This window comes from Corvus cornix, chromosome 5 (genome assembly GCF_000738735.6).
Source record: "Corvus cornix cornix isolate S_Up_H32 chromosome 5, ASM73873v5, whole genome shotgun sequence".
NCBI lineage: Eukaryota > Metazoa > Chordata > Aves > Passeriformes > Corvidae > Corvus > Corvus cornix.
The window spans coordinates 30,820,725-30,829,802 of NC_046335.1; the positions used below are offsets into that span (position 1 = coordinate 30,820,725).

The window sequence follows — 9,078 nt, forward strand, 5'->3', positions numbered from 1 at the left end:
GAAAGATGCGAAGAAAAATTGAATAGTTTGCAAAGCCCGGACTTCCCCCTCTCTCCTTTTTTTTTTTTTTTTTTTCCTCCCGGCAGGTATTTTGTCTCCCTCTCTCCCTCGCTCCCTGGGATGAGTGAGTGTCAGTAAGTGTTGGCAGGTTGGCTGCCGGCTGCCTTATAGAAGAGGCTCAGTTTTGCGGCGCTGATCGGCGGGAGAATGAAGTGACGGAACCCGGAAGTAGTGGTGGCCATAGCCAGTCCTGCAGCGCGGCGGCGGCGGCGGCGGGGAGCGGCGGCGGGGAGCGGCGGCGGCGGGGAGCGGCGGGGCGCGGCGGCGGGCGCGGGCGCGGGGCGGCGGGGCGCCCCAGCCGGCGGAGCGCCGGGGATGCGCAGCGCGGCGGCGGGGCGGCCGCGGCGCCGCGCGGGGGAGCCGCGCAGCAGCCCCTGCCCGAGCGAAGCACGGCGTGTAGGAAGGAGCGAGCGAGCGTGCGAGCGAGAGGGAGGGAGGAGCGAGGGAGGGAGGAGGGAGGGAGGGAGCGAGGGAGGGAGCGAGGGAGGGAGGCAGGGGAGGAAGGACAGGGAGAGTGCGTGTGTGCGAGAGGGGGGAGAGGCAGGGGAAACTGCAGAGAGCGAGAAGAAAAGTGCGGTAGAAGCCCGGCCCCGGGTTGGTTTGCGCTAGATTATTTGAGCAACAAAATACCTTCCGATTACCCGCGGTGTCGGGCGTCTGGCGGCGCGCGGGGCTGCTCGGTCAAGTCGCCGGCTGTCGCCGCTGCCGCGCGCGGTGCGCGAGCCCGGGGGCACCGGGAGCTACAGCGCGCGGGGGGGCCGCGCAAAGTTGCTCTGCCCCCGGCAGCGAGGCTGCTCCGGCCCGGCGCTCCCGGCTCCGCCAGCGCGCCGTGCTGCCAGCCTGCCTTCTTCCCTCTGACAATTCATTGTGCTTTTCTAAAAATTAATTTTCCAGGGCATGGAGAGAACGCCTCGTTCAAACCGTGTTGGGCACCGCTCTTCATTAAGTGATCGCTGCTATCAAACACGCTCTGGATGTCTTGAAGCGGGGGGGGGTGGGGGGGGGAGGCGGGGAGAGGCGGGGGGAAGAGGGGAAATCCCTTTTAGTTTTGCGATTAGGTGCCAGGCTTTGTAAAGGGCTTAAAAACAAAGTCATGCTTAGTCTTTTGTAGGAGAGATCCAGATGTTATGTAGATTTCTGTTTGCATGTTCGTTTTGAGCGGATCCGGCGGTGAGCGCTGTATTTACGTGTGTGTGTTGCTGGACTTTATCGACGTTGAGCTTGTGGAATGTATGCTGGAGTATTAGCTCGGTAATGCCTTCTAATGGTAGTGCTAATTACAGTGGGGTTATTTAGCAAATTAAGTGAGATGATGCACCCCCCACCCTTGAGTACCAAATGAACTTTTCCAAACACACAGGCAAACACACACGCGTTAATTTTGGTGCGTTTCTCTCGCCCAATCACTTCGCTGAAGCTACACCATGCCTTACCTCAGAGCAGTCAATTACCAAAGCTACCCGGGATCATCAATCATGGGGGATGCTTGAAGTTTAGGGGAGGAGCAATGGTCAAACTATCGATTGCTGCAGTTTTGTCCTCCCCAACCCCCCACCCTCGTTCACGGTCCCCTGCACATAAAATCTAAAACAGACTATCCCGTTAATAGTGGGATTTATCAATGATTATGTACCCGGTTGTGAATGTGGTCTCATACATAGATGGCTTTTGAAAATACACTGCAGAAGATATATTATTCCGTTAGATTTTGGTTTGGTTTGCTTTTCGTGGTGATGACGATGCTTTTCAGAGGTTTTGTTTTGTTTGTTTTTTTTTTTTTTTTGACTTTAAGAAAATGACTCAAGGGGTAGTTATAGATATTTGGCCTGATTTTAATAGGCAAAGGGAATGAGCTCCAGAGGTCAATAAACCCCTCCAAAATGATGAATGATTGAGTACCTGTGATGATGATAGTGATTACCGGAGCAATTAAACAGTTTGATTAAATGAGCCATCATAACAATGATGTCTGCGGGAAATCAGCCCTCACGTATAAAGAAAGATAGTGTGGAGAGCTGACAAACGCCAGTGGGCATTCCTGCATGTTCCGCTAGCGCCGAGCCCTGCAGAGTAGGGCTGTATTTACAGATATGAGGAGAATTCGGAGAAAAGTCCCTCTCCTACTTTTAGCCAGAGTTGCATCCTGCTTAAAACCCGCCAGAAGCCGGAGTGCAGACACGGGTTGTTTTTGTTTTTTTTTTTTTTCCTAGAGGATCTCCTCCAAGATTAAAGCTAGTCCTAAGATCAACCGAATTGCTGTGACTGACTTTCACGGGACTGTAAAGAGAGGTGAGTAGAAGAGCCCTTAGTATGTAGATCTCTTTCAAGCAGTGGTTAAGTCAATTCATTTCGAAGGGAAAAAGCCAGTCTTCTTGTGCAGTATTTTATACTCTGTCGTATAAATCGGTAACGTAATTCAAGATATTCATGGTAATGAATGCTTGGCTAATCCTTTGGGTGCGCGGAGACCTACAGAGCAGTAGGTTATGCAAATCCTTTCCTACTTTTACAGCTGTAGTTTTCTAACAGTTTTTTTTTGTTGTTGTTGTTTGGTTTTTTTTGTTTGGTTTTTGTTTTTTTGGTTTTTGGGTTTTTTTTTAAGAGATCTAGTCATCGGTGAATGTTATTTGGGGTTTTTTTCCTTCTTTCTTCCTCCTCCTTCCCACCCCCCCCGCCCCGCGCCCCAAAGATGCCAGATTTCTCAACTTGCATGGAATCATTTGCTTGTGATGCAGCCAGCTTAGAGGACATGGTTCAAATATTTGTAGCTTCCAAGCTTGTTTTTTAACGGTGGCAGCACAAACCCAGAGCCTTGTCCCTTGAGATGTACAAGTGTGTCTCTTTTGAAATAGTTTCAGTATCACCAAAGAAGAGGTCTTACCTTATAACCTGGCTGTGCAAAGGTAATCCAGCTGCATTTAAGGCTCCATGCATTTCTTCAGACCTCAAGCTGTAAGAGAAGTTCATCAGTTTTCTTCTCAAAAAGATGTTAGATGACTTGGCTCACATAGAAGAAATCATTTTATTGCTTAGAAAATAATTTTAGACCACTTTTTTTTTCTAATTCTATTTTTTCACAGAAGTCTCTGTAGATCTCAGCAGCCTTGATTAAAAAACTCTGAAAAAACAGACTAAAATCAAAGCTGAAAAAAAGCAGCCAAAGACTTTTTCAGTGTTCAATGCTGCTCCTTTCAATTGTTTAATTTTTTTTCCCCCTCCTAAACTAATTAACCCCCTGCGTTGTCTTGCCCTGCTGTGCATGTTTGTAATCTGGGACAGGGACCAACTTTTAAAAATTATTTTAACTTGATAGAAAGTGAAATTTCATATAGTAAAGGAAGCTCTTTCATGTTCGTCCTGTGTCTTTTTTTCCACGTGAAAAGAGTTGAAGCCTTTTTCCTCATCGCTATCCCAGTGGATTAAAGCACACAGAGAACGTGGTTTATAAAGCGCTACAGTTTAGCCATTAAAAAGGAATCTCAATTTAGCGCCCTTAAGTGAATGTACTCATCTATTAACAAAGATGCTGTTGGGAACTCGGAGGAAAATGGGATACAAATGGGATACGTACGTGCAGAGGGTGAGGGCTTTCACACACTTAGGTGATTTTTTATTTACTCCCCCCTAGCCCCCTCCCGCCCCCCCTCCCCGTGACTGGTGACATTTCTTTAAAAATAAAAGTAATTCAGGAAAATTAAAGTGGCTAATTTCCATTTCTCCTGCATCACTTTCAGAGCGAGGGCTGTTTTCAGGAAAAGTGTGAGATATGAGTCGGGGTGGTGTCTGGGGGGTTTTTGCCTTTTTTTTTTTTTTTTTTTTTTTTTTTTTTTTTTTTTTTTGATGGATCGGCTCAAAAGTCCAAAGAGAAATGAGGTGTCCGGTATGGAAGTGCATCTCAGTCAACTGCCAGCTCCTTTTGCCGAGGCTGGAAATGGTTTTAACAGGCGGTAAAATTTCATCTTGTGGTGTCAAATTGGGGTCAGTTTGGGGTTAGCGCTCTCAGTGTCCGAGCAGGAGCTGTCCAGCTGTGTGGGGATTCATTAAGGGCAAAAGATCCGTTTCAAGAAAAACAATACAAAGACAATCAGAGGGCTAAAGATCCTCTTCAAATCGCATTTTACAAGTGCACCAGAACAAATATGGATGCTGAAACCTATTCCCTTCAAACTCTCAAATCGGCTTCTTAGCCCTCGGAGGGAGCGAGAGAGAAAATCCTCTAAAACTTAAGAAGAGTCTGTTTTCAATCAGCCTTTCCGAAGTGTGGCATCTTAGTCCTTTGCTGGCTTTGAGACATGCCTCTCTTGCTTGCTCGTTACATCTCTCCCTCCCTCCCTCTCTCTCTCTTTTTCCACAGCCTTGCAAAAGCGGATGGCACAACAGGTAATATTTCAGATTTCAAGAATAAATCCCACCGGAGACCTTAAACCGCTGTTTTGCACGCGCGTGTGCTCCTAGCACAAGATTTAATGCAAATTGAAAGTTTTTAGGGGGAAACAAGCCATGCTTGCACGAACCCTGTTGGACCCTGTAGGAAATTTTGAGGTCTCCTTGTAGGTGATGCTCCAGTCCGATGGGTAATTTAGGCTAGATTTACTTTCCAGTTCTTAGCATTTGTGGAAAGCACCTATTGCTAATCTGGTTTATTAAATTCGCATGGTTTAAATCCTCTTAACGTCCCTACATCTGTTAGGACAATTGACGCCTTGCTACAGGGACAAATAACTTGAACCTTAATCTTGTTTGTAACTTTATTCAATGTTTGTTTGTTTGTGTGCTGAGTTCAAGTATTTTGGATGATGCCATTGTGTTCGGTAACGCGTAGACTGCATTTGAAAGCAAAACTCCTCATAGACAGGTCAAGGATATCATGTAACAGAGTGAAAATTTTAACATATTCGAACTGGCTTTTTATCTTGAACTATCATTTTAGGCAATGTGTCATAATTAATGAAGAAAGCAATCTGCCTGTTAAAATTTAGATGCGGGACATCACAGTGACACCGTTGAGAAATTCACATGAATTTTACTTTTTGTTTCGCTTCCAAGGCGAAGTGTGAAGTTTAAATAGTACCTTTTTCTTTTTATGATCAGGATTGTGCCACAGTTAAATTCCTACCCCCAAACCTGCTTTTTACCACACTCTCCTTTGCCCTTACGGTTGCTTTTTACAACTTCAGTCACTTTTTATTCGTCTCAGCACTCTTTGATTCGCCTCCAACTTCCCGCAGCTGCAAGACTTTTGAGGTCCCATCTCGGGTGCCCCTGTGAAATCATGCACGTTTTAGCTTCGGCAGATCACTGGGTTCATTCAGCTCCTCACCCTGATCCCCGGTCTGCCAGTAGTGTACTTCGCTTTTCAGTAATGTATGGCGAAATGTATGGCGAAAACCTTTCTAGTCCTGAAAGTCAATGGTAGCCCATCACGGTGAACTTTTCTTGACCTCGACGGCAGTATGACTGAGATCTTTGGGAGCTGGATTAGGAGGTTCATTTACTTACCTGTTAACTTCGCTTTTTACTCTTTCTTCCACCCCTCTCCCCTCTTTGTTTTTAGAGGGAAAAACCCCCATCCCTGCACGAAACAAGAACGATCCGGGCTCGTCCTCCCCTCCCGCCCCCCTTTCTCCCGCTCCTTGCCCGGGACGCAGGGCTGTAGCCCGGCGCTGGCGGTGCCCCGCTCGGCGCTGGCTGCCATCAGCAGCCCTCTAGCGCTATCTGGCGGGCTCCAACACCAGCCCGCAGAGCCGCGCACGGCCCGGCCCGCCGCCGGCGCGGAGCCGCGCACGGGGCTCGCTCCGCGGCCTCAGGGCGCTCGGCCCCGGCTCGGCAGCTCCCGCGGGACTCTGATGTGGCCCCGTCCCGTGTCCCATCCCTGTGGGGGCGAAACCCGCCGTGGGAAAGGGCATAGAGGTGAACCTCTTCGCGTCTGTCCGGTTTATCTCACGCGGGTGGGTGTGAAGCACTCAAATCAGATTAGAGATCAGATTTTTTTTTTTTTTCAATTTTATTTTATTTAGGCTGGAATGTTTATAAAAGTGGAGACCATAAACAGTCGACATGTGTATTTCCATCACACACCAGAAAAAAAAGAAAAAAGAAAACAACCACAAACCTGGCTTGTCAGGGCTTCCCACTAACACTGCTTGCACTGGGTAGTTAGAAATTTAGTTTGCAATTGTTCGAAGAAGCCCGAAGCATGAAAAAAAATTAATCTTTCCAGTATGACATGGTAACCAAAAGGACAGTTAGGGCAAACTAAATGGCTTTAGTGTGATATCAGAGAATCTGCAAAGGCTTCAAACTCTGCTTAGAGCTCTGATCTAGCACGCTCAAAATATCCCCTTTTGTTCTCCAGCTGCCTATAAAACTCCAGAAGAGGAGCGCTCTCATTTTTACACTGGAGTTCTCGGTCCGGAGAGAACAATATACTCCTATCTCTTTTCAAATGATCCGGAGATTCTCACAACAGACAGGCAATCACTCGAAGCACGAATATCCTTTTTTTTTTTTCAAGAACTGCTCGGCCTATTGTTTGAAGTGGGATTCAGTGCACAGCCCAAAGAGAAAAGGAAAAAAAAATCTTAGGAGCCCGGTTTGGTATTGCACAGAGAGAGAGCTGACAAAATATTATAGCGTGTTTCCTCGAAGTGCATGGTGAGAGCCGGCAGTGTGTTCCCGAAAAGAGGTTGCTTTTTATTTCCACACTCCCCACCCCCCTCCCCCCCCAAGATTGTGATAGTCTTTGTATGTCTTTCTTTTGATCCCACAGAGAGAATGCAATATACATATATGTGTTTGCTCTCCATACAAGTAATGCCATACAATGGAATATGCGGCCGGTTAGTCCTCATAATGCTTAGTTTTGCTGTAATTAATTGAAAACAGTTATTAGGTCGTCATTGGCAATAGCGTAAATAATTGCAGCAGATTTTTGCTTAAAATTGACCGGTCATAGAGTGATAGATCGATTTGAGGTATAAAAATGATGTATCAAAACATCAATGTCGATTATTTGAAATATTGTAGTCGAATCTTTTTATTGCTTCATCGGTTAAGTGTCTGAAAGTGCTGTGTTCCAACATATATTTATGTTGTCAATACTGTCAAAACTGTCAGTTTTATTACAGTGGATTTGTAATACATTTCGGATTTGCTCATTTACATAAAATGTCCACCTCAGATACCCCTCCTTTTCTCCATCTCTGGAAATCTGTGTCAGTTTAATGAAAGGATTCAACACTCATACCTGAAGAGGGAAAAAAAAAGGAAAAGAAATAAAAGAAAAAAAGAGAGAGAGAAAAAAAAGGAGGTATTGCTCCATTATGTCCAATTTAAACAGCCCTTTGGAAAGCTTGGGCTATTTCTGACTCACCAAAAGAGGGAATTCCTCTCCCCCCTCCCTCCCCCGGCCCCGCTTATTTCCCCAGTAGAATTTAAACACTTTTCTACTCTCACACCTAGATTAAGCCCTCCGGGAGAATTGGGAAACTGGACAGGGTTACAGTGATGAGCCAAAGCACACCTGTGAATGCCACAACCTTCCCAAAGAGAGCAATAACCCCCCAGACCACGCACACACACGCAGGGGTTTGAGTACCGCTAGAAAGAAGGAGACAAAAGGAGCAATAAATATGTGTCTGATCCTTTCCTAACGGTTTGGAGCCCAAAGGAAAAAAGCAAACTCTAAGCAGCATTGGGCATTTGATGCCCCCCTATTTTATCAGGGTCTGATCGATGTGATTATTCCCTTTAACTGTAAGGAGTGATTATTTATTAGCATGATCTCAGGCAACTCTCTAATTTTCTCCAAGAGCCTAGCTGAGGGATGGAGAAACCCAGGAATAAATAAATAAATCCATTTGCACAATAAACTCTCTTCGATAGAACAAACACTGAAATTAGGCAAGTAACTTTATTCCACACCCCTTTCCGAGGATGAGGGTGTTGGTGAGATGGACCTGAGGGGTGTATGGGTCGGTTTCTTTCCCCTTCCTTTCCCCGACCCCCCAGGGATATCTACATTTAAATAGATGCTGAAGAGATTTCTGAGTTCGCGGGAAAGAAGGACGGTTAGTTAAGGGAATGGCAGCACGCCTGGCAGGTATTTTAATGACTGTCCCTTCCTTTGAACACTTTCAATTTCTCTGCTTCTTGTCCAGAATACGTTTCCCAAATCAAGTATGATTTCTGTTGTAATTCTCGTGTGTATTTGTGATCCCTTCTGAGGTAAATTGAGAAGTTCGCTGCGCAAAAGGAGGAAATCGCCCCTGGGGTGCTTTGTTTACTTTGGTTTGTAAAATCCTGCTAGGAGATGGTTTCCTCAGTGTGTGGCAAGTGTTTCTTCAAGAAATTCATCAGCCCTTCTACAATTACTTCGAGCTCCGAGGGAAGAAAGCTGCCGTCACTTTCTCACATCCCAAGGTGTTGCATGGGGGAGAGAAGAAAAGGCTGGAGCATTTAATTATAATGGGGAGGGGTGGGGGGTGGGGAGAACGGAGGCTGCAGAAAGCCGTCCCAAGCCGTACCTGGAAAAGAAAAACCTGCAAGGGTGTATTTGGGAAGCGTGTGCCATTTAGACATGGGGAAAAGTACCCCATCTTGTGCAGTAATTTGTCTGAACAATAAACATAATTGGAACAAAATCAGTTGGAAGTTTCTGCGTTTTTAATTACGTTTCATTTTGTGGTAAGCCGTAAAATTATGAATGCCTCTCAATTAAACACTATCCACTTGTAAAGCATTTAACAACAATTATTCCTTAATCAGTTGGAATGTTAGCCACAAATGATGCTGTTAAACATCAAAGGGATGCCTTAGACATTACCTTTTAGTCATAAGTAAGAGGATTAATTTCTATAATTAGAGGGGATAAATATGTGCATAAATAAATCTAATTTTTTTACATGCTCTCATCCTGTCTGGGAGAGGCGAGGATCTTTGACATCGCTCGCACCCCCAGCTTTCCCCGGTCGGAGGGGACTCGGGAGCAACGAGGTGAAAAGACCCCTGCGGAGACCC

The 9,078-nt window shown here is 45.9% G+C and overlaps 1 long non-coding RNA gene across 1 annotated transcript; it reads left to right on the plus strand.

Annotated features, from left to right (window-relative positions):
* The first annotated feature begins 1,069 nt into the window (after positions 1-1,069).
* LOC104684317 lies at positions 1,070-8,705 on the plus strand. Its single transcript, XR_750932.4, has 3 exons — positions 1,070-2,349; positions 4,415-4,440; positions 6,416-8,705. It is a non-coding gene; the product is annotated as an uncharacterized LOC104684317 (long non-coding RNA).
* Positions 8,706-9,078: the final 373 nt, after the last annotated feature.